This window comes from Pezoporus occidentalis, unplaced genomic scaffold (genome assembly GCF_034315485.1).
Source record: "Pezoporus occidentalis ecotype Australia unplaced genomic scaffold, CSIRO_AGI_Poc_V1 ctg55, whole genome shotgun sequence".
Taxonomy (NCBI): Eukaryota; Metazoa; Chordata; class Aves; order Psittaciformes; family Psittacidae; genus Pezoporus; species Pezoporus occidentalis.
The window spans coordinates 4,576,858-4,602,280 of NW_026915888.1; the positions used below are offsets into that span (position 1 = coordinate 4,576,858).

The 25,423-nt window shown below is 48.4% G+C and overlaps 1 long non-coding RNA gene across 2 annotated transcripts; it reads right to left on the reverse strand.

Moving 5' to 3' along the window:
* Positions 1-4,397: 4,397 nt before the first annotated feature.
* LOC134173790 (uncharacterized) lies at positions 4,398-24,623 on the reverse strand. Of its 2 annotated transcripts, XR_009968399.1 has the most exons (5): positions 23,232-24,623; positions 22,574-22,763; positions 15,873-16,055; positions 7,253-7,939; positions 4,398-4,771 (listed from the first exon to the last, which is right to left on the reverse strand). It is a non-coding gene; the product is annotated as an uncharacterized LOC134173790 (long non-coding RNA). The 2 variants fall into 2 exon arrangements; XR_009968398.1 differs by having other exon boundaries at positions 22,574-24,623.
* Positions 24,624-25,423: the final 800 nt, after the last annotated feature.

Here is a 25,423-nt window from a genome sequence, read left to right on the forward strand (position 1 = left end):
AAGGAGCAGCAGAAAGGATCCCATTGACTTTTGCTAGCTGTTCCTGGGGAGTAAAAGCCACAGCAGAGCCCCACGTCCCCTGGTACCACTGTGCAAGGCAGGACCTGCACCTGGGGCTGCTCCCCCAGCACATGGGCAGCTCCAGCAGGGGATGTGGGACACCAAGACCCCCAAAATCCACTCTTGTACCACATGGGACAAGCACATCTCCCACAGACACACACCTCAACCCCAATGCTACCAGGGGTTGCAGCTACTGCATGCCACTGGGTCCTACACCCTGCCGGACACAGCCCCTGGGATCCCTCCATAGTGCTTGGCTTTGGGGATTTAGGAGCAGGAGCCAATGGAAAACTGCAGGCTCAGAGCTGCGGGAGGCTTTGGAGGCAGTGGAGCAGGGTCTGGCCTCCTGCTCGCCCATTTTGGAATCTTCCTCCATGGGAATGACGTGGAAATATATAAAAAGGATCTGCTAAAATAAGAGGAGGGAGGTGTGGGGATGGTGTGATGACAGCAGCTATATAGAGAGGCAGCACAGAATTTCTGAGGGAAAGCATCAAGCTCCTGCTATTTTCCAACCGGATCATACCCCTCTATGAAATGTCATTGCGGGAATTTTTTATAGACTGTTCTAATAGATACTGATAAATGTTTTTCACCTTAGGGCTTGTCAGGAACAGACGTGATTGATGCTATCTTCAGAAGCAGATGGAAACGTTCAGTGTGGTATCTGCCAGCACGATGGATCACAACAATGGTCCAAAGCTGATCTGTGTGAAACGTTTCAAAAACAGCATTTCCAGCTCCTGCAGGAGCAGATGAGGTTGAACTCGCTCCTCTGCAGGAAAGAGCCTTTGGACTTGTAAAATCTGGGAAATAAATAAGAAAAGCGAGGAATCCCCCCAGAACGCCGGCAGGAGTGGGGAGCTAGCACAGCCTTGGGGCAAACTGCGGCTTCTGGAGGCGTTGCCATGCAATTATTTAATTACTTAATAAAAGTACTACATGTGTTAACTGAGAATGCCTCTTTGATCCCAGGTCCAAGCTCAAGCCCAAAATTAAGCTCTTAATGCCTTATCAACAGCAGAGATTTGAGTGTAAAATCTGCTCTTTAATTGCTATATTAAATTAACTTTCCTTACCTATTTTCAGATGGAAGCTCAATGTTTTCACACAGCTCTGGACAAGCAGAAGACCTTCAAGTGGGGTTAGCTGAACGTTCTGTTTCCATTTTCACTGACATCCAGTGGAAGGGGAAATGTGGCCACTTCTACTTGGATGAAGCCATTCTAATAATGAGCATCTTTGTGTCTGTTGCATTACCTGTGTGCTCTGGGGAGCTCAGCTTCCCGAAGCACTGCACAGTATTCCCCATGTCTTGCTCCCTGGGAGCTAACACCATTCACTGTGATCCTTTCAGCCCCATGCAGGCAACAACAGCACAATTTGTGATTTATGTTTTGCCAGGACCTGTCGGACTGATAGCGTTGGCTGTTGCTGTCATTGCCCACACTGGGCACGCTGCAGTGTTTGCAGCAGTTCTGGTGGTACCTGTGTTCCACACCAGGAGCTGAAGAGCCGTGCAGAGCAAGGCTGGGGTTCCGCTGACTGCTCCTGGCACATGGCGACAGCTCCTGCAGCTCCATGATCTCTCACTTGGAGCTCGAGATGCAATGGTGCTGCCCGCCCCGGGCTCACGTTCTACACACAATGTGCTTACCTTTCACATCCCCCAAATAAGGAGATAAAGGTCATACACACATCTGAGGCTTCATTTGCGCTCCTCTGCAGGGGGGCAATAAAGTGCCTCATCAAACATTCTGGGCATCGAGCAGTGCTCAGTGCACCCAAGTGGGGCAGGAATGTTTTGCTCCAGGGTTCCCTCTGCTCCCATCCCACCCAGCAGGGACTGGGGCCCCTTCCTGGGGGCTTCAAGGAACATTTGAGGCATGGAAGAGAAAAACAGCCCCTGCAAAAGGGAGCCTTGACCTGCTCGGCTGCCTGGGCTGCCTCCAAGGGCTCTGCCTCCCCATGGGACTACGAGACCTGACAGTGAAGGGGATGGTGCAGCGATGGGGGCTGCCATTTGGTCCATGGAAACCACCACCATCAGGATGTGGAAAATTTGGCCTTTTTGTCTCTGGCAGACAAATGATCCACGTCCTCCTTTGTAAAGGATGCAGCTGTAAGAACTTAGGAAATAACTTCTGGATGGATAAATTTATTGGTGCAATTTGGTTTTACATGGTGAAAACGGCGTGTTTATAAAATATTTATAGAGTTTTCCTTCGCGGTGATGGAGCAGGAACCAGTTAAACAATGCGTGGGTCTTCATTAGCAGTGTCTCACACGCAGGTTTGTTTTCTGTCTCGTCTTGTCCCTTCATTAAGTTGGCCCTTGTGAGAAATTGGCCCAGATCATTAATTAATAATTACCTCTTCTGTGTAAAAATCAGATGCCTCAACTTAGCACTACTGGTTATGAATTCAAGATTATGCATGAACCTGTATGCGTTTCTCTGCTCCATATTTAAGTCATTCCACTATTCATCCAAAACCTCATCAGAACAGATAATAAACCACTTCATGAACAGATGTGCCACTTATTCATCTAGTTCTATAATGATAATGAAGAAAATTTAATCTGGAGTGTCTATGGAAGATGATCTGAAAGACAGATTGGTATGAATAATAAAGACACTACACAAACCGTTTAAGAACTGACATAAGAGGCGATCATTAACTACTCAACAATGCTGCCTTTGATGTAGCCCAACAGTGTATAAAAACAAGCACCTCTTGGGTGTTGGACTCCACAAGGAGCTACTGTTTTGCAGATGTAAATGCTTGAAATTGCTTTTACTTTAAAGAAGTACAAAAGATAATTCCCGTTACAGCTGTAAGCAACATCTGACATTGCAGAACACTGAAAACACACTGAAGAGAGGCTGGAGGCTTCAGGAGCACTCAAGGTGAGTGGGATAACGCACAGAGCTGAATGTCTATTCAGAAAATAAGAAAATGCAGAACAAGGGGAAATTTATGAGGCCAACTTGCTCCAAAGAGCCATTTACCTCTCATTAGCTAGATATATATTTATCTGTTTCCTCATATATGATACTATTGATTCCTGTCAATAGCAAAAAACACCCACAGAATGCAGTAGAGGCAGGAGACACTTATTGTAGCTGAATATTTGCAAAGCTTTAATGGAGCTGCACAGCTCCGTGATTCTTGATGACAGTCAAAAAGATCATATAAAATCCCCAAAGTGTCTTTGGAGAAGCAAAGCCATTGCAGTCAACGCTGGGGGAATGTCCTGGATTGACACCGTCATCTATTTATTCCCAAAGCAAGAAAAGCACAAACTGCGCAGGGTAAGCCTCCAAGTGACACACCAAAAAAACCCAGAGGCTGCTTGGAGGATGGGGCAGGGAAGAGGAGATCACCATGATGTCCATGAAGTGCCCCTTACCCAGACCTTTACCCTGGCCACACATTCATTAAACACACACTGTTCATCATGAGCACATCAAGAAGACCAGGAGGAAACCCACCCTTTGCTTCTGGGGAGGACAAATGAGGAGACCTCATTTCATATTTGGGTGACATGGATCAGTGTGAGGTGTCCCTGCCCAGGGCAGGGGGGTTGGAAACTGATGACCTTAAGGTCCTTTCCAACCCTAACTATTCTATGATTCTATGGTATATTCATCACTGCTTTGACCTTCTTGTGTGACGTGCAGGACACTGTCCTTGCCCGAGGGCTCTGTCTCTGTGTGTTCCCTTGTGTGGTGCCCCCCATGGCCTCAACTGACAGAGCTGAAGTTATTCCCTCTAGAAAGTGACCCTGAGAGGAAACAGCCCCATAACAGTAAATCTTTTTCTTAACAGTTTGTCAACAAAGCAGCACAGCTTTTAGCACCAGAAATATTGCCAGCCTCTTCCAGCATCTGTCACAACAGCAGCAGCCGACACTGCCACAAATTCTGGGTTAAGGAGACGGGAATGAAATGGGCTTGTGAGGGCAGTGTGGAAACCTCGCTTCTCCTCTGTGCAAAGGCCTTGAGTCTGAGCCAGCAGCAGCACTCAAGGGTAGGGATCCAGCCCGTACATGTGGGTCTCACTTTGCCATGGGACCGGGCTCCGTGACTGCAGTAAGCAGGGGCTGCTAAGGCAGATTTTTTTTCACTTTGTTGCTTCCTCACCAAATTTGGGGTCAAACCCTGGTTTGTGAGCTTTCCTTCGGTTTTCCTACTGATTCTGGTGAAGCTACGGCTCCCTTTAATTAGCTCAGCTGCCACATTCTAGGCTCAGGGTGTAGCACTTGCTCTAGCTGCTTACCGCAGCAGAGGACATACAGTACCTGCGTGTGGGAGCACAAATAAACCAAGAGTTCAGCCATCAGCGTTTGCTGTGGCAGCACCCAAAGTTATCAGCCGGTCCAGAGTCCCATTTGCTTGATACCATCTGTGCTTGCACCTGTCTCTTGGCCAGGAAAAGCCACTGGGGTTCCAGGTCTGCCTCCTTCAGTCCCATGCTGGTTGAGGTACAGGTCACCATTCAACAACAGTGGTCCCAGATCACAGTGGGGGCTTGAGAGTTTTTAAACCCAAGAGAGAGACAAGTAGGAAAGCCATTACCTGGGACCACTTGATGCTCCTTGACCCAAGCAAAGTGCACTGTCCCCAGCCAGGAGCACCTAACTCAAGTTATTGGAGATGTGAGGAGCCACCAGCGTTTCTCAGTTTCCTTGGTGATCACTGTCAGATCTGAAACACAAAAATAAAATGAAAAGTCTGTCAGAATTAGTTCTATACATTCACACGAATTATGTACCTTTCTAACAGGTAGCTTTTCATGGAGCAGATTTCCATCCTTTTTCCTAGGTCACTGCTTCTCAAAGACTAGAATGAACTGGTCAAAAGACAAGTATTTAATCTTGTAGTGATAGAGCAGACATTTTAGTAGTGAGATTGGTTTATTCTTAGGCTACTTTCCATAAAGTATATACATCTTCCCAAGGCTGAGCAGCCTAAAGCAATTTGTCTACGAGAATGACCCTGAGACTAGTTAAAGTTCATAAGGTGCGACATGAGTCACGATTAGAAAATGACAGAACTACTCCTCTCAATGGCACGAGGTGAAAATTCAACAGCAAATTGGTATGGAATATTATGACCCAAACTAAATCAGGGATGAGTAGGTGAGGAATTACAGTTGTTGCTCATTTGGGAAGCGAATGTGAGACTACGTATTTTGAGTGCTCAAGAGGAAATCTGGTATCTTTGGTAACATAAGGATATAAAGGAAGAACATCTGAATGGTTTCCATTTATTACTGTAGTCATGGTACTTGAAAAGCAATGAATAATCCCGGAAAGCATCTTAAGGACTTCACTTTCAAAGTGCTGATGGCTCAAGAGCGAAGGGTCCGTTGGTCCAGCAGCCACCCCAGACACAGCAGAGCAGAGTGGGGAGCCGTGGGGATCCAGGCTCTGCTCCTGCTGAGTGCAGGGTGTGGGCAGGCTCCACAGAACCACCCTGTAAAACCCTCGCAGTGCAGGCACAGAGCAAGCAAATGCAGCCACTGATCAAGTCTGCACTCTGATGGATTACACACAATCTTAAATATTATAGGAGAAAGTATTTCATCCAGACAGGAAACTTTAAGCAGGACACAACAGACATTTTTCTTACAATATTAACAATTTACCATCTGAACTTTATCTTCTCTGTGGATAATAACCACTAGACACTGGGTAAAGGAACAATTGATTTAAGATCTCAATCAAAGGAAAGCATTCCTCTTATCTGTATAGCCAAGCAATGAAGTAACAGTCATCTGGGGTTATTGTACATTTGTCAGGTCATTAAAAGCATGGGCTCAAGATCTATATACGGGATGTAAGACATTTGTGGAAATGACTCTTACAAAAATCTTTACTGGTTAAGAGCCTGCAATCTCTGCCTGTCCTTTCCTTGCCACAAAAAGGCAAGGGAAAAAAGTCATAGTTCCCGTAAGGCTGGGACAGAGCCCAGGACAAACGTTCTTCCCTCTTTCCACACGCTTTTGCTTGATGATTTAGTTGCCACTCAGACGAGGAGCCATGTGGCACACAGAGACTCTTCCCTCCATCCCTCTGCAGGCACTCTGGGTGACCTCACCCCCTTTGTGCAAATGCAGGGAGCTTCTGTGGGTTTGGGAATGGGCACAGCCCCTTGGTAGCTATTTGAGTTGTGCTATTTTGTGTTTTCTGAACGTCTCAGTGACCTGTTCCTGACAAAGCACAGGAGCCCAATGTGCTGGGCTTGTGAACAAAACCGGGGGAGTATTTGACATGGATCTTTCCAATCCTACTCATCCGCTGAAGGTGGAGGAGGAAACGATCACGATGTTACAACTGCGAAAAGCACGTTGGGCTTGTATTGCATGTGCAGCACTGAGTGTGAATGCAGCTTGAAATGCACAAGCTGATGATGAATGGCTGGTTTCAGACAAGACCAATTTGATAATGATTTTTCCCCATTTTCTGTCATCTCTTTGTACAATCTGTACTGATGTGAAGCAGAGATATCAAATCCAAACTATTCTGAGTTTTTAATCACAATATATTCATTGACGAAGTGACATATCCAAATCCTTTTTTCTTCCTAAACTTTTCATAGCAATTATTTTAAGGCACAACTTACAATCTGTGCATCCTCAATTACTCCTACCTTGGATTTCCAAAGCAAGACCTTTGCTTATCCAAGGTTTGCTCTACTGCTAATGCATGATGCACTCTCGTCAATCAAATCTGAATTGTTACTGATGTAGGGCAGCAGTTATAAGAGCACACATTGATCCCAGATGTTTTAGTATGGCAGTACATAAGCCATATGAAATACAGTAATTCCTGCTAAAACAGTACTTATGTTCTTCAAAAGCAGTCCTGAATGGAAAACCAGCTGTGCTGAGGCAAATGCATTGGTGTACCAATAACTTCCGTACATGTTAAAGAATTCTCTAAATAACATAAGAATGAAATAAAACCAGAAGTAACCATTAAAAGATCACGAGGTATTTCGGTCTGCACAGAGCTTACCAGCAAGATTCCCTGTGTGTGCTGGACTGCAGAGCCAAAGCTGCAGGGCTGAAGTGACAAAACCATGCCCAGAGCCTTCATTACATTGGGTTTAACTTCAACCAACTTTGTGCTGCCACAAAACAGTCCTAAAGGGGGGTTCCCACCTCACACACACAGCTCTTACCTCACCACAGGCACATGGAGGATTCTGCTGCCCCATTGCCCCCAGATCCTGATGTCTCCTCATTGAAGAAGGGAACATCCACCCCGAAGCCCTCTCCTGCTTTGGCAGGCTCCACACCAATGGGCATGGAAGCGCTGCCAAGGTCATCTTCTTCTTCCCCAGGTGCAGGTCAATGAGGAAGGATGGCAATGGGCAGACATGCCATCAACGCCAACCCACTGCATGGGCCTCAGCATGCAATGCACTGGTCCAAACTACACCCAGCTTTCGGCAGGTCTCCCATATGGCACGGAGTGAGGTGCTGAGGAATCTGGTGCAAGTCCTGTTTATTTTTAACATGACTGTTCTGCAAAGATAATTGTGTCAAGCCGAAAGCACCACGGACTGGTTACACTTCTGCTCCAGTTACCATGGTTGCTAATACTTAAAAAACTGCCTGAGAAAGGAAGAGAATTGCTCTCCCCATGCTGGGAAATGTCTCCCTGGCTCATCCCTGCCCACATAGTGCAGCAATGCTGCTGGTCTCAGCTTCAGATGTGAAAGCTGGTGGAGATCTGCCTTGCTGGGGCTGGCAGATGGAGCTCAGTTTCTCGTGGGTTATCACCACAGTGGCAGAACAAATCTGCTCACCTCTCCTTTGGTTTTATGTAGGGAGAAATCTTCCTTGCTGTTGCTGCCAGTAGGCACCTGTGGGAGAAAAGAAAAGCACAATTACATCCCAAAGACTGTTCTGGAGTATTTGATGCAAGCCAGCAACGGTGTGCAGTGCCAGGTGGACAAGAACACACTGAAGCCTATAAGAGTAAACTGAGTGCAGACAAACCCCTGTTCCCATAAGTGCAGTGCTCCCCTGTGATAAGCAAACAACTCACCAAGGTTTTTAAAATAAAGTGGACAGAGAACAGGTATTTCTACATGTGATGGATTTGAGCCTGATAAAGGGAGTTATTTAATAGCATGAGCCTTTGCCTCAGTCCCGTTGCTAAGCAGGGGGAGGTTGGCAGCAGCATCTCCCTTCCCAGCAGCAGGGTCATGGCAGGACACGCCACGGGCTGCCCCATGCTGTGCCAGGGCTCCCATCATCATCAGCCTGGGTCTCACCCCCCAGCGCTGTGGTCTGTGCATGGACAGACCCGACCCACCTCCCTGGCAGGGGGCACCACCAGCAGCACATGAGAACCCCCCCGCTGCCGACCCCTACAGTATTCCCCAGAGCATCAAAATGCAATGAATCAAACCGGATCTGAAGGGACTCTTGACTCGAGGTCTGCTGCAAACCCTGCAGCAGGCTGATCTCGCCCTGGCTCTCTGCCTCTCTGCAGCCGTGTGATGCCTCCCTGAGTGCAAAGAACTAAAATGTCACACCAAAAAAAATACCTGAGCTCTGCGGAGTTTAAATTCACGATGAATTATGCATTATCAATCAGGCAAAACAATTAGCTGAAGCATTAAAGCTCTAAAATGGTTTCAGAATCAAAGGGACCTTGCTTCAATTTACCTTCATTTAGGAGACTCAAAATAGATTTTAGTGCCAGTTTAGCTCAATTTGCACCTTTTGCATTCACTTCCCTGAGCATGTCCAAGAAAGAGTTTCCCTTTGCCCATATGATGCCTTTCCTGGGATGTATAACTGGTGAGATCTCACCAGCAGCACCAGTTTGTACTGGTGTGAGGGTCTTTAAGCACAAGTCTGCTATGGGAAGCCTCGTTCTTCCCAGGCTGTGGGGGACCTGGGGCTCTGGTCAGTGTGGCAATGGTGCCCTGAGGAGCAGAGGAGGACCTGGGGCCTCATCCTGCAGCCTGCAGCCAGCTCCCGGGGTGTTTACTGTCACCACGAAGTGACAGGAATGGAACAAGGGCCAGAAACCGAGCAAGCCAACAAAACAAATCAGTGTTACTTGCCCACCCAACCGTCTGGTGAAACGCTCCGTGCTCCTCCACGGGAATTGCTTCTTTCATTGCTGACATGTCAAAGGAGGTTATTAACCACATCCATTTGTGCTGCAATGGAGTTTTCCTGTTTTCATAAAGAATGTTTTGACCAGCTTTTCCCAGGCACCCTGACATGTCATTCCCTGCAGGAATTCCTAGACCTAATTATTTAAATGCCCAAGCAACCATTTGGAAAGCACTGCTCTGCAAGCACTGTTATTTTAACTCCATTTTCTGGCCCATGGCTGACCAGAAGGCATCATTGCATGTGGTGAGCTGCAGGCACACCTGTGTTTAGACACTTGAATCCTACTGCCACAAAATAATTGATTGGAAAAGGTCTCAGCACGTATCCAAGACACTGCCACACATCCGTGCTACTCTCTGAGCCTCTGAAATGGATGCTTCTCAATGCTCCCATCCATCTGTCCCCAGGCTTCCCATTCCTGCTCTCTTTTCTTTACTGCCGCTGCAATGAGAAAACAATGTTCCCACCCCATGGTGTGAGCGGGTGCTCTGGGGTGGCAGCTCCCCTCCGAGCTAGACCCTCCAGTCCTGCAGCACAGTGTGCGAGGCGCTGCAGGGCTGCCTTGGAAGTGTTTTGTCCCTGTGCTCCTGAGAGATCAGCTGAGACTTCACAGTGGCTCCTTTCGGTTTCCTTTTCTGATCTGCCAGGGGAAAAAATGCAGTAAAAATACTTGGATCATTGATATTTCAGTGAAAAGGAGTCAGGGAATTAAGGCTCACCCGGCTCTGCTGTTTCCTGCTAAATGAGTGCTTGGTTTATTGCCACCTATTCATAAAGTTATCCATCATTCCTCACAGAGTTTGGTAGGAATTCATGTGAAAAGCCATTTCAATATTCACCTTTCATTACTCTCCTGTCTTTATGCCCATTCGGCCCCAGCTGCAGAAATAATACTGAGTGATGCCAGCATCAATGACCAGGCAGTGCTGTGGGATGAGGTGGCCGTGGCCACGGGACATGTGCCAGCAGGACACGTGCCAGCAGCTCCAGCAGAAGGCGAGGACATGAGGCAATGTCTCGTGTGTACGCATAATCTGCTCTGTCTCAATTACACAGTTCACAGGCAGCTAACGGCCCAGTAATGACATGGTGGAAAGAACTGGTGCCTGCTTACAGGCTGCTACAGCAGCAGAATGTCACATGGAGCCGGGAGCTGCGGTCTTGTCCTGGCTGGACTCGGTCACAAACACTCCCACCGGTGTCACTCATGGAAACCCCAAGAATGGTAGAAACACACAGGGGCAATGGCGTTTCCTCCCTCCTGGAACCGCGTGTCGATTCCCACATGCGCTGTGGCATAGCATGAGCCACACAGACCTGCTGCTCGGGTTGTTAATTTCCAGCCTGTCTGAGCAGAGGCCCCTTTCCTGAGAGGCTCCCTGGCCAAATGAGGGGGGAACAGGGACCCTGACATCTCTTTGAGATATAAAAAGCAAGTTATGAATAATGAGAAATTCCACTGGCAATGTGCATAATGTGCACAAGAAGCACGGGAGAAGGGAGGGCACTGGAGAGCCAGGTCACAGAAAGTGCTCCACATGCAGCATCTCTCAGGAGCAGATCACGTAGGATTTTAGTGAGGGCTCATAAATATTAATACATCACCTGCTTCAATTGCCTGCAGCTCGCAGGGGCTGTCATGCCCGGTGAGTGGGGTGACACAGAACGGGACCGCTCCTGACAAGCCTCCAGTGTTTACTTTCATGCTCTTTTGTAGGGTTGCATGGGCTTCTCCTTTAATTGGCACTCCAGGGTAAAGGCAGAGGTAACCTCATCATGGGCTGGAGAAGGTAAAGCTTCATAATCTATGTGCACCACATCCTCATGAGCTGAAAAGGGGATCTCAGGAAGGGATGCAGGTCTAAGTACGTGTGTCTGGATCTACAAGTGCTGTTGGCTACTCGAATTATTGAGGATTGCCAGCATATTACCTTGCAGTAAGTGCCTTCCTACACAGAGGAAAATGCAGCAGAAGCTGAATTTTGCTCAGTGTCAATACAGAATTTATTGCTGCCTTCATACCCCACAACACTCTGTTACCGGCCAGAGCCCACCCGGGGGCTACCCAGGTTACAGCTCATCCAAATGCGACTCTTCTGTAATAGAGAAATGACACTTTTAGGTAAAGGGCAATCCATTCAGCTCTGCACGCCTAAAAACCCCCAGGGCTCAAAAGTGAGCTACTGTGTTTCACCTGATCCTGAAACCTTTCTTCCCACAGGGCACCCAGACTGAATTCTGCCATGGAATGTGGAACAAGCCTGCCTGGGCAGCCCTCTCCTGTCTCTGACCTGGCACAGGCGTGCACACCATGCTGGGCTTCAGGGGCTGCTAAATGAGGATGGCACAGCTCGGGAGTTGAAAATACAAGAGAAAAATAGAGAATAGCCACAAAACATGTCAACTAAGCTCACAGTGGTTCTGTAGCCATGACTCACTCCATGAGATACTGCTGTGGTACAGCAGTAAACACACCCAACCATACCAACATTAAGGCATTTGCTTTTTAAGTCACCTCCAAGTCCTTCAGTGCAGAAAACTTGTATATAAATCACTGCTTTTCTCTAATACATCACTGCAGCACCTGCACCCCGAGGGCTCTGGCAGCCAGAGCAGGAGGGAGCTCGGTGGGACCGGCCTCTCGCAGGCGAAGGACAGAGACACCTGAAGGGACTTGCCAAGGTCACAGAGCCAGGCTGAGCTCCACGGAAACTCGCTCCAGCACCCGCTGACCCCAGAAAGAACGGACCCTGCTGCATCATGAGGAGCTGGAGCTTTGCAGTGCGGCACCGGTGCGAGCGGTTCAGAATAACCTGAGTCAGGAAGGGAGGAGAGAAGACACTGTGGGAAACGGGTATCTTGGTGATAACCTGACATCAGCTCATGTTCTGATAATCCCTGCTCCGTCCCTCTTTTTCCCCAAGGGCCCACATGCACCAGGGTGAACGTGGCAGTTCAGTACTGCAGCCTGTTACACAGATGTCTTGGGACCAGAATCCAGATGTTCTCACTCTCATCTTCTCTGCTTTGTTTCTGCCTTCCTGTTTCAGCCAGATGGACCTCAGCTATTCCTTGAAGCTGTATTCAGCTTCTGATGTATTTTCCATGAGTGAAAGGGGAACTTTTTTTTCCTTCCATCAGCAATTTTCTACAGTAAATAAGAAAAGGAAATGGAAAACCTTGTAGGAAGTCCCAGGCTGCCGAGGCTTTTTAAATGGGCTCAGAGCTCAGGCAAGAGGCAGATTAATCACAAAACAGACACGTTGAACCCGTGCAGAAGATGACATTTCAGGGTAGTGTAAGGAAGAAGGATTAATTGGCTGATGGGACTGGGAACAAAAGAAGCCTGAGCATGAACCACCAGGTACAGGAGAGTCGGGCTGTGACAGCACCGAGACTATTCAACAACTTTAAGCATGAACACTGTGATCTTATTCTAATGTGCTTGCAAGAAATCGCAGATGATTAATTGGATCATTTCCATATCCTGCTCCTAAGTGAGGTACTTCAGGGAACCTGTGTTTCTGTTGCTGCCTGACCTACACTCACAGGGTGCCAGCCACTCCAAAGAGGCTTCAACATGAAAAAGTGGAGTGATGAGCAGTACATATTAAACAGACAGACAAACCAGGTAACAGCCCCTGTGTCCCCTGAAAAATATCCCACTCCTCTGGTTAACACTTACAAAATGCATGGCATGGAAATATACCCCTCATCTAACCAAAATAAATAACCAGTCACATAACAGGTTGCTGTTGACAGCAAGCAGCACCTGCCAAAGACGCCGATGTCTTTTCATGCAGCGTTAGCACTCCAGGATGGTTAATCTTTGCTCAGTGGTCCTTTTATCCTAAAAATCCAGGAGATAAATCACAGTGCTTTCTGCATGGGGAAACCCACACATAACACCATGGCCATCAAACCAAGACTCAGATCCCTTTGTCAGTTCCCCCCTCTCATTTGCCACAAGTGCTGCAAGGTAGAGGCAGAAGAAGACAAGGAGGCAGAGCAAAGCTGCTGTGCCTTGGGCACACCTCGCTCCTCCAGCACCGTGCAGGTCTGTTCACTGAGCAGCTGGAGCCTTCCTAATGCTTCATTACCCCCGATTACCAGCGGTGGATCTCCTTGTGTATCTTCAGCCCCAAATATTAGTTTTCCTGGGGCTGGAAGCTGGCTCTCGGAGCACCTAAAAGCTGTTTTCCACATGTTCTGTTTCTACATAATTATAGTACCCATGAACAAGCAGAAGGAGGGGTTTCTCCTGGCTCAACCCAGGCAGGTAAGCACATGTTCGGTATCGGGCGCGGAGGCAAGCCGGCAGTGGGATTATACCTGGAGTGCGCTTAAACACCTCTTGTGTTGGGTAGCCTGCGTGTACAGTGCAGAGCTGCCTTCTCGTGGAGGTGTGTGGAGTCTCTGAGCCAGCCAGGAAGGATCGGAGCCTCAGGACTGGATCTGGAGACTGACCTGAAAGGGCTCAGCTTGTGTCGTTCTAAAAAGCTTCCCATCAGCCCATGACTTCATTTCAGTTTCCCAGCATCACTGAAGCTGCCATTGATTTACTGCTCAATTTCTGGGCAGTTTGGAGAGTGTTTCCCCAGCATAAATGCTATTTATTTGAAGTAGAAATTGAATCTGATGGGAAAATTTCTTTTAATTTGCAAAACCAGAGAAGGTAAAAGGGGCAGAGAGAAAACCCTCCTCCAACTGGCAAGTTTGTACATCACAATGGTGCAAAAGCAGTTCCTGTTCTGATTTAAAGCAAAAGCCAAAATACCTTTCCAACACATGGAAAGGACCTACCAGAGCTGCCCCAGTGTGGAGCATCATGGTCAGGATGTTCACAGAGCACATACTGATGGATGAGGGTACAGCTCAGTCAGGGGGTGGTACCACAGTTGGTACCATGTACTTGCAGTGCATGACTCCAAACAAACCTATGGAGACTTTGAAAAGCTTCACAGGTACAAACAGGTATTAAACCTAACTACGCAGTCTTTCTTTCTCTTTGCTGAATTTATTTGCCATTTACCCGTGTCTGCACATTTGCATTCCTTGTTCCTGCATTATGTTTGTAATGAATTTTCATTTGTACGTTGTAGAGAAACGTCTCTTTCTGTCATCACACAAATGCTGCTTCTTGTTCCCTCATGCACTAACTCAGAAGCAGACACTGTAATTTCCAAGTGTAAAAGAAAACGATGTTTTTGAAGGCTGCGTTCTCTGCAGAATAATTCAAAGTACGTCACGTTTCTTTCACTGCCAGAGCCTTGATCACTGGTTTCTTCTTTCTGCTAATCAGCTGTTACCAGTAACACTGAAATGTAGGTTCCTGGGTGAGCGTTACAAACCCAGAGAAATTGTGACCTGCATTTCCCTGGAGTTCCCTGCTGCCTGCCGTTCCCAGAGGAGGAGGACAGCGCTGGCTGCTTGAAAAACATGATGGGTGCAGGAGGGGCTGGTGCACATCAACCTGGAGCAATGTTTGTGTAGGAAACGCAGCAGCAGGACAGAGCTGGCCCTCAGTGACCAGCTCTGGATCCTGCTGTGCTGTGAATTGGGATGGCTCGCTCATCCAGAGCTAGGGCTGCTCTTCTGGACAGCTTCAGCCTCCCCAACTCAAGGTAGGACTAATTTTGAATAACAGGCTACACTGTTCTGTTATTGTAGGTTTTTGATTAACATGAGATATTACGCTACAGGGCCCTACAAGAAACCTGGAGAAGGGCTTTGGACAAGTGCCTGTAGGCACAGGCCAAGGGGAATGGCTTTAACCTGCCCGAGGGGAGACTGAGATGAGCTCTTAGGCAGAAGCTCTTCCCTGTGAGGGTGCTGAGGCGCTGGCACAGGGTGCCCAGAGAAGCTGTGGCTGCCCCATCCCTGGCAGTGCTCAAGGCCACGTTGGACACAGGGGCTTGGAGCAAGCTGCTCCAGTGGAAGGGGTCCCTGCCCATGGCAGGGGTTGGAGCTGGAGGAGCTTTGAGGTCCCTTCAACCCAAACCAGGCTGGGATTCTATGATTCTCTGCCCCACGCAGCCCCAAGGCTGTGGGACCCCATCATCCCCGCCTGGCTGCACATCGTGTCCCTGCCGCAACCAGAGCTCTGTGCCAGCCTCCACCAGCTCACGGGCTGCAATCAGGTTAGCTGCAATCCGGTGGACCAGATTTTGGTCACCTCAAAAACAACAACATTCCCCTGCTCCCCCTCCCAGCCCTCCCACACACACATCTGCCATGCTTTAGCTGCAAAATTAAATCCCCTTTTCACTCAGCTGGCAGGAGTCAGCCCATAACTCATGAGAACAACAGTGTGAAAACAAATTAACCCCTGCAGCGAAGCAGCAGAACTTGGAGGCAGGGGAGGCTGGAGGGTCTCTCCTACAAACCCCTCAGCTTCACCTGTGCTCCACACATCCCAGCACCACCCAGCACACACGGACTGCCTCATCTGAAATGGAATGTTTCCTGCCACAGGCTAGGCGAGACTTTGATCTTCCTGGAATGCCCCGAAATGCCAGCTCCGGTGTCACTTCTCGGTTGAACTGGCGCTTGGGTGAGTTTCCAGAGCAATAACACTCCCTTTCAGAAATTTAAGTTATTCCATCTTATTTAATTAACTGGTTTTGCTGACCCCCCTCTCTGTATTGTATTTCCACTTACCTTGTGCTTCATTAAACTTGCATGAAGCTATCCAGCCGTCAGTGCCTTGCACTCAGGATGCCAGGAACTGTTCTGACAACAGACTGGAAATCACCGTGTCAAGTAATAAGCAGCTTTTGCTGGGGTTATGAAGACACCTTTGTCCCATAAGGTGGTGCAATTAGCAGGGAAGCAGCCTAGATCCTGATAGCAAGAGAGAGAGAAGATGATAAACAGGGTTAAATCTGCTCAGGAGGGAAAGGGGCTGATGACAGCTCTGGGGCTGGCTGGAAAGGGAAGCAGCAGGCAAGGGGAACCGTGGCACAGCCACAGCAGGTTTAGCTCTGCACTGCTCTTTTAATCTCTGCACTGAACTGCAATCCGAGCAGCATAAAACATTTATAGATGCACCGTGCCTTCCCTATGGCACCGCGATAAAACACGCCCTCCTGCAAGTGTCCCCACACAGGTTTGATTACAGTTGTCAGCATCCGACTGGAATTATTACCTGGATAAAGTCCTCCTGAGCAGAGCCGCCAGCCCAGCCCAGGACCCCACAAGGGACTCGTCAATGTGCTTGAACACCATCACCTGTGCCCACATCTTTATCCCAAACAGGGATGTCAGAGAGATTTCTAGTCCATGGTGCAGGTGCTCCCTCAGGGATTAGCAAATGATGGGAAATGTGCAGCACTGCGTAGCTGCTGATGCATTCTGTGCACCACTCCCTTTTGTGAAAAACCCATCATTATTGGGCAAACTCAGCTCAGTAAAGCAGGGACTGGTGTGAGGAGGTTTAGCTGTGACGAGCCTGTTGCATCCCTAACATTTTGGGGGGAACAAAAAAATCTGATTTGAAGTGACTACGTTTTAGACGCTGTTGCTCCCTTCTGGTTTAAAGCAGCTCCAAGGAAAACCCAGAAGAAATTACGGTGTGATGAAACCTAAGTGGGATGCTCTGATTGAGAACTCCCATTCGTAACGCTGGATTCTGCGTCAGGAAAATTCTGAGTTTGAATTGTTCAGCGCAGCTGAGTGAGAGCAGGGCTGACATCTCCAGAACGTCCTGCCCATCTCTCCCGCCCACAGCCCGGAGCTGCTTCCAGGAATCTCTATAGGTTTATTTTTAGCTCCCCATTTTCACATAGATTCAAGTCCAGAGCATTTAAACTCACTCCCGCTTTAGGCAAACACGTTTGGTATTCCGCTCCGGAGCGGAGGGCACACAACAGCAGGCTCTCCAGCAGGTCCCTCTGCAGAGCTCTCCTGCAGAAGGTGACTTGCCCTGCGGCTGCCCTGCTCCATTTGCAGGCGGTAGCGGTCCCTCAGGGACACCGGCTGTAGGAACGGCTTAGGAACAAGGGTACAGCAATCCTGGGTGAAAGCCTGGCTCCACTGCAGCCATAGGAAACCCCTCAAACCCAGTGACTTTAATGGGCCTGGGATTTTGCTCTTCGCATTAGTAGGAGAAGATTAATTTGAACACGTAGATGTGAATATTAAAAATAGGGATGAGTTTTGAGCCCTTCCATAAAGCATTTTAAATGGCAAAACAAGCACACAGGCAAATCCTCCCTGGTGCACTTGCACCCAGCAAAACATGAGAGAGGACCAGCAGTCGGTGCCAGAACAAATTGGTACACAATCATCATCAACAGAAAGCATGCAGACCAACGGCACGCAGTGCCGGGAATGCAGAACGACAGATGAGTCCAACCCTGTTGCTGCTGAGCCAGGGGAGGATTAAATGACAGCCATGGCAGTGCTGTCGGAGCGGGCTGCAGGGCCCTGTCTCACACTGGCCAGCAGTGGAGAGCACGTGGAGATCCCTCCCCATTTCCCAGAGCCCCAGAAAAACTCAAGGGACAAAAAATTAGGAAAGCCACCCAAATGCCAGCAGCCAATGGCCGAGGAGCTGCCCCTCATCCGCTGTGCTACCTCGTGTACATCGGGCAGGATTTGGTTGGAGATTTGATCGTTTCCTATGCTCCAAATACAGCGAAGGGGGACCCCAGAACCTCTCGTGCATCAGCTCACTTGTGTTGTTTATTCAAAACACATCAGTCGGTGGCATTTCCTTCCATTTAGGGTTAATCGTGGAACACAGCACAATTTATGTGGCACCCCGCTCCCCTGCACACCACGCTTCAGATTCATAACATTCCCAAATTCTTGCAAATCAGTAAGATTCCAGCTCTGTTGCTCACACTTACAGCGATATCAGCAAACATCAGAGTATCTGAGAGCCCAGTCAGGACACTGTGAGGTTGGAGAAGGGAACCAGCGTTTGATGCTACACCTGGAGAAAGCTTTTTGCCAAGCAGCAGTTCCCAAAGGTGCAGCCGTCGGCTCCAGCTCTACCAGAGCAGCTGAACTCAAGGTTTGGTGAGCTGCTGCCATCAGAGCACAAAGACACACTCTCAAAACTGTTGAGAAATGCCACACGGTGAGATGCAGTTACCTGCTTTCATCCTCACCTTCGGACACTGCGGTGACTGCACCCAGTTCTACCCCTGAGCATTCTCCTGGAGGAATCAGATATTGCCCAAGCCCCCCCTTTTAAGCTTAAATGCTATCATAACCTTGCTTTTCTTTGTAATTAACTTACAACATTTAAATAAATGATCAAGTGAGTGTTTATGCAGAACTGAGGTCCCGCATGGACATCTCTGAGGGTGTTTGGGCTATTTCTCATGCCCAGAGCAGCAAGCATTGCTGTAAAGCCAAGTGTCCACAGGGGCAAGCATTGCACTGCCCTGGCAAGCCCTACATGAGCGTGGCAGCGGGTTGCTGCGGTGCATCAAGCGCCAGAGGCAGGACAACCCAGAGCATCATTCAGCAGAGCCCGTCCTGGCTTCCCTTTTAATCTATGTGAAAATTGGATTTATGGGAGAGGAGTAAGAGCTATCCGAACCCGGCCCATAAAACTGGGAGAATCATATTTTTCTCTCCAGCAAGCAACTTTTAACAGCTCTGCTGGGTGCTTATTTGCAGTCACCAGGCAAAAATTTTCTCTGCTGTTTACGACCCTTTTACTCATTTCTGTGGCAGAGGGGGGTGGGTTGGAGCACGCTGCCAGTGATGCTCTAGTTACCGGGTGTTATTTGCTCCAGGGACTCTTTTGATATGTAGTCCTCTGCTGTACTAATGTCCCCATTAGTCCTGATTGCCTCTGCGGGGGGTGGTAAAGACTTCTGTAACAATGTGCCTCTGAAAATCCTCCTTGAGCCTTTGATATCTTCTTTGTGACATTACCCTCATCTTGCACAAGACAACAGTTTGACTTTGAAATTATTGCAGTTCTGTTGCTGTCATTACTTTGTACTTTACTGTGTAGCTGGATGTTCCTTATGGGGATATCAAGGGGCTGCCAAAGAACCTCCCTTTCTGTGTTCCTCATGTGCTCCTGAGCCACGGAAGTGTGGTGGCTTTAGAGGCTGAACTGAAATGAATGAAGATTTCCTGGTGAAATTCCATAAACTTCCTGTTCATCGGCAGGATGGAAATAATAAAAAGATATTATTTTTTCTCTGGGAAACAACGTAGGACTGGAAATGAAAAACTGAAAATGAGGAGCTAAAAGGCCCTCTCACACCTCTGCTGCCTGGGGAGAGCAGCCCCTTTGTGAAAGGGCTTTATATCCCCTGCGATAGCATTTGCTTTAGAAGCGGGTCATAATGGCTGTAATTTTCATCAAGATTAGCCATAGAAAATAGACTTTAAAATACCCAATAAGGGAAGAAAACTTAAATGAACTTTTTTAATTTTGAAGATGACTGCAAAGGCCTGGGAGAATTCCGGGAGGATTCGGAGAAGCTGCAATGAGGCTTCTGCTGCTGTCACCAGCCGTGGACAGAGCTCCCAGCAACATCAACACTTGCCAGGAAAGAGGCACGCCAGGCTTGGATTTCACCGTTTCAGTTCTGCTGTGCTCCAGTCCTGAACTGTGATTCAGGCACCTTTGTGTAACGTGCAGTTCCTGGAGCCAGACAGCAATTTGCTGTTTCTGTCTCCAGCTCCTTTGGTTCAAAGATCACTAACGTTATTTCCCATTACAGCTCATGCCTTAAAAATACAAAGCAAGGGCAAGAGCAAAGCTTGAAAGACATCCCCATGCTGGAAAGCTCAGCAGCAAACACCACACAGACACAACAGAGTGCACAGGTACAAAACCAAGTAGAGGGTCACCTCCGTTGTCAGTTGTTAGCAGCATTCCAACACCTAAAAGGGCAATAAGAAAGCTGGAAGGGACTTTAGACAAGGGCCTGTAGGGACAGGACAAGGGGAATGGCTTTAACCTGCCAGAGGGGAGATTGAGGTTGGAACTGGATGAGCTTTAAGCTCTCTTCCAACCCAAACTATTCCATGACATATGTAACCCAAGGCATATCCAGCCCTGAGCCCATGCGGTTTCACCGTATCATCTGCAAGAAGCCCCATCACCACCATCAGGCACCTCTCCGTGCTGGAACCACACTTCCTGTCCCTGGGGTGAGCTGTGCACAAGAGAGGACCCAGAGAGGGACAATGGGGTGATCGAGATGCTCTTTGCTGCAAGTTGAGCCCACGTGGAGGTCCCAGGGGGAGAAAGGGCTTTTCCTGCATGAATTTGCTGTGCTGCTGGTGCTGTTGTGTTTGCATGTTTGCAGGATGCGGATAAGAAGGGCATCAAATTTGAATGTTATGCTAATAACATCTGTGTACTTAAATCAGCACTGAGCAGCTGGTACATTTAAAACAGCCCCCAGCATGTCTGAACACTCTGTAAATACAGAGTTACTATCTCCTGGGATCAATTTATCATTAATAAGTTATAAAAACAGGATTTGATGCACACTGAAATAAAAATCGTGTCCAAAAAAGCCTGTTCTTTACTTCCATTTTTTACTCATCTTAACCCTCTGGTGTGTGAGGCCCCCTGCCAGACGTTGAGTTGCACAGATGGACTTGGGATTGGCCTCATCCTGCCCAGGACATCTAAGCACAAAGCACATCATCCTGTGACTCCTGTGCAGCCAATGAGGAGATGCAGGCACCTGTAAACGGGATATGGGCCGTGACTTCTCAGCTCAGCGCCTGACACCTCAGTGTGCAGGTTAGGGCCTTGGTGTATGCTGCCAAGTGATTCACCTTTACTTAGCATGCCCAGCTTCACTAAATATGCTACAAGTACCTGCACGTCACCAACAGACTCCAGATAGCATCGGAACTTACTTTGAACACTTTGGGATGGCACCTATTGAGTTGTAAAAATTAATGATAATTACTGGGGTGAAATGAATCCCTTCTCCTCTTATGCTCTGAAATAATCTGTTGTGAGCAGGCACTGGACATACATATCCTGTACTGCGCTTCTTATGCCTCCTGGATCCACAGACTGGTGACTGCTTCATTAAACACATATTTTATGCATCCTATAAGCTCAGGGAAACTGTATAATTCAGGGTACCAGCCAAGGTGTGCAGGTGGCATTTTGATTGATGCTGTGTGTATCTGTAAAACTAAGATACGCCTCTGCTTATTTGGTTGTGGTTTTTTCTCCTGCTCATCTCTTCCTGGAACACTTTTATCTCACTCCAGTAATTGCCAGCAAAACTCACAAACAGTCAAGTCCCTGAGTAAACCTTATCAGCCATGTTACACTGAACAGCACTCCCCTCCACTTCCATATGGGTCTCATCACCAAAGGTAGTCACGGGTGTCCTTGTCCTACAGGATTTGGTGCACTGGAGACACGTCTGGCAGAGGGATCCCAGAGAAGGGATTGGATTGAGGTTTTATTATGGGCCTGAGCTGTGCATGCTAGGAAAGGCAAATGCAGATGGTAATTTGTAGTTTTGTCCAGCTCCACCCTGGCTGGAACTGAGAACTGAGACATGAGCCGCGCCAAAGCCCATTACATCGGTTTATGATCTTAAACAGCCCCAGGGACAGGGGCTGACAACCTCGGGAGCGTAAGATCAGCTGTGCAAAATGCCAGTGCCGCCCCGCACTGACTGAGCCAGCTGCGCAGCTGCGGAAGCTCTGCCTGGGAGGCCTGTGAGATCTCTATCAGGGCAATGCAAAGCGCGGTGCTGTTTGTCTGACTGACGGTTTCCCACTCCCCACACCACGGAACACCCAGCAGCCGTTCCTGTAAACCTGGAGGAAGCGGCCCTGGGCAGTTTGCTGCAGCAGCTGCTGTGATTGATGGGCTGGAAGCACTGTCCTGCCTGCTGGGGAGATGGGGAGAGGTTTGTTTGGGGGTTACCCTCGCTGGGGTTACGACTGACGGCGGGTTCCAGGCTGGTTGGTTTCTTAATATTCCTGTGTGAGATGCGAAAAGCTGCATTAACCCTACATGGGAACGGGGGCAGGGTCCCTGGTTTAGCACCCGGAAGCCATGCTGAACAGAGAACATCTCCCTTGCCTTGCACCAGCCGCTCTCCCCTTCCCAGCAGGTGGCTTCAGTTAATGAGTCCCTAGCAAGAGCCATGCCCATCCGCTGAGCCTTGCTCTCACCACTGCAGGTTGGCCTCTCCTGATCTAAGCTCCCTACATTGCACCAGGGCTTTAAGGATTCTTGCTGACATGCAGGGACATCCCTAAGATGCGCACACTGAGAGAACCTCGGGGTGAAAACGAACAGGATAGAGAAGACGATGCGTAACTACTGGGTACATGCAGAAGAACAAGTTTTCTCTCTGGTGTGTCCCTTCCCTCAGCACCAACATTCCACATACCTTGTAAAATCCTGCTTTGGTCTGTAAACTCCTGTGAGGTTTTTGCTGGTCCTCCATCACTCAGGTTGTGCTCTCGTGGTTACCAGAGCCCCCAGCAGGTACAAGTAGTGCTGCTGCAGCTGCTGAAACAGCAGGAATTCTTCGCAGAACCATGGGAAGGAGGGTGGAAAATCAGCCTTTCTCCAGCAAGCTGTGAATGTGTAAATAAGCACGAGCAGTGTAATTATTTTTTCCAAGCAACACAAACAGGACATTTTCCTGGCCAGAAACAAGAAAAATTTCTTGATGCACTGGGATGCCGTATACAGGAGAGTTGTTGCGTATTCAATTGCATTTAATATTTGTTGTCTCTCCTGCTCTCTCAGCTGAGCAGTGCAGCATTAGGTGGTCATCTTGATTTTTGTACTTTCTTAATCACATTTGTAAGAGATTTACCCAGTGCTCAGCCCTTCATTGACAAAACCCGACTAAACCCATCATTAGGTCGGTATCAAATGAGAGATCAACTGAAGTGATCAATAACAACCAAGTATAAAAGTAAAAGCTATTTTTCCTCCATGCACCATGCAGTTTTCTGCTAACCTGCGCATAACCCCTTCACTTCACACTGGTTCTGCTGGAGATGTGCGACTTTCTGCAAGGTTAGGAGATGGTTTACCTCGACAGCCGATGGGAATGAGTCCAAACCCCCCAGCCAGTAACCTTACCCTTATCCCTTCTGTCCACAGGATATTTCTGGGCTGCTCCTCAGTCGTGTCTGGCTGAACCTGCTGGATTCAGTCCATGGTGGCAGAGAGCTGCTGGGGACTGGCGCTGGCAGGTAGCTGCCATCTGAGGCACCGTCTGCCCAAGCAAGAAAACGGTTAACCAGGAAGCACATCCTGTGGCTCACAGAGCCGTGCTTTGACTGAAGAACTTGACCCAAACATTAATGAGAATCAACCAAAACACATCTGTAGTTCTTGTGAGGTATAAAAATCCCAGGTTACAACAGAACAAATCACTAGGTAAAACAAACGAGGATTGCTAACCAGTGCTTTGTGAGATAACCAAGACTTTAACTGGGTTTGGGCAGTTTTGCCAAATGCTTTAAATTTAGGAACTAATTTGCATGTTGCCCATGAACAAACATTTGTGCCCATTTGGTTATTTCTTGCATTTCTGAGCAGGCAGTTCCGGCTCAGGGCACCAGTGTCAGCCAAGAGCCGCCTCCTGCAGTTACCGAGATGGTTAAATCTGGTGACAAAGAATGTGCAGAGGAAACAAAACCATTACGTATGTAAATAACAGTCACTAACCCCTCTAATGTTTCTGCTCCAGGAATACGCTGTGCGGGCTGTGAGGCAAGATAATGCTCCCTGCGCCAGAGCAGATAGAGCCGGGCGGCAGCTTGTCCTTTTCTGGGAGAAGCAAGGGTGAACGGAAACCCAACACGTGAGCTGTTTGGGAGATGCTGGTGAGATTGTCTTGGTCTGAATGGAAGCGGTCAGAAAGGAAACAGTGCTCTTCCAGGTTTGCCTGGTGCCACTTGGGATGCTTGTGGGGCTTTTTCTGCTTCTGAGGAATTTTGTGCTTTGTCAACTGCAACTCAACCTCCTTCCACCGCCACTGCTGCAGCACCCGCTTTTACATTTAGATTCTTGGCACAAGGAACAAATAGAGCCCATTGTCACTGGCGCTCGCTGCCTTCTGCTGTGGCACCGTGATCATTACAAGAGCGATTTACATTTCAGATTCTGTAACTGAAATGCAGAAGCCACGAGGTAAGAGCTGATTGATGAGGAACTGTCACCTGCGCATCTTGATCTCTGTGTATCCGCAGCACCAGGTAGTCATCTTCCCTGCCCCAGTGCTCAGCAGGCTCTTGCTGCTCCCCCTGAGCGTAACAGTCTAAGGAGGAAAGAATGAGCAATAAATAGATACGGTTACATACAGCCTAATCCAGTTTCAGGATATGAAACGACCCTGCCAGACACAGCAGCCTTGCTCTACACCACCTTCCTCCATAAAAATAGAAAAGGGGGTTCTGAAGGTCAGTGGCAGGAACCAGCTGATGACCAGCTACCAAGCACTGAAGTTTTATTGTATTAAGATACCCCTGCATAAACCCCCCACCCCGGGGTCAATAATCCCATCTCTCACACCCCAGCCCAGCCTCTTCCAAATGAGCAGATGAAATGGGACTTTGTTCTGCAGCACTTGGGCAAATGCAGAGCTTGAGACACTGTCCTGCCTCCCAAATCCTCCTCCAGCCCAGCATCCTCATTCCTTCCCTGACAAATTCACTGCGCTTTTAAGGTTCTCCAGATTTAACTCAATCACATTCCCAGGGGCTGGCAGGAGAGAACAGAAATAAAGAAATCAATCACTCGATGAGAGACAGGCTTGAAGCGGCGCCAGAACTAATAGTGCCGAATTCGGGAAGGGAGCATTTCAATATTTATTAGGAAGGGATGCTTCTGGCAGATGTTTACAAGTCTGTTTCTCCCAGCGCTGCCTTCAGAAGGCTCCCGCACCTTCCCCAAGGCGCAGAGGGCATTCCTTTGCAGAGCTACCTCCACAAGCCTTGCAGAGGATTGCTATCACCACTTCTGCAGTGAGATCAACCAGAGGCAGGCTGGCGCTCAGCCCATTTCAACTCCTTTTTGCCCTTCATGGACTTCGGGGTTCCACCCTTCCTCATTGCAGGTGACTACATTTTCATTGTTGAACTGCACTCAGTCACATAAAAATGACTGAGGGCAACAGGTAACCATTCATTACCATGGGAATGTGGGTTTCCTGCGCAGATAATTCAGAATTGCTTCAAACAGCACATCAGGTTAAGCTGTTTAATGTGGAAATGAACAG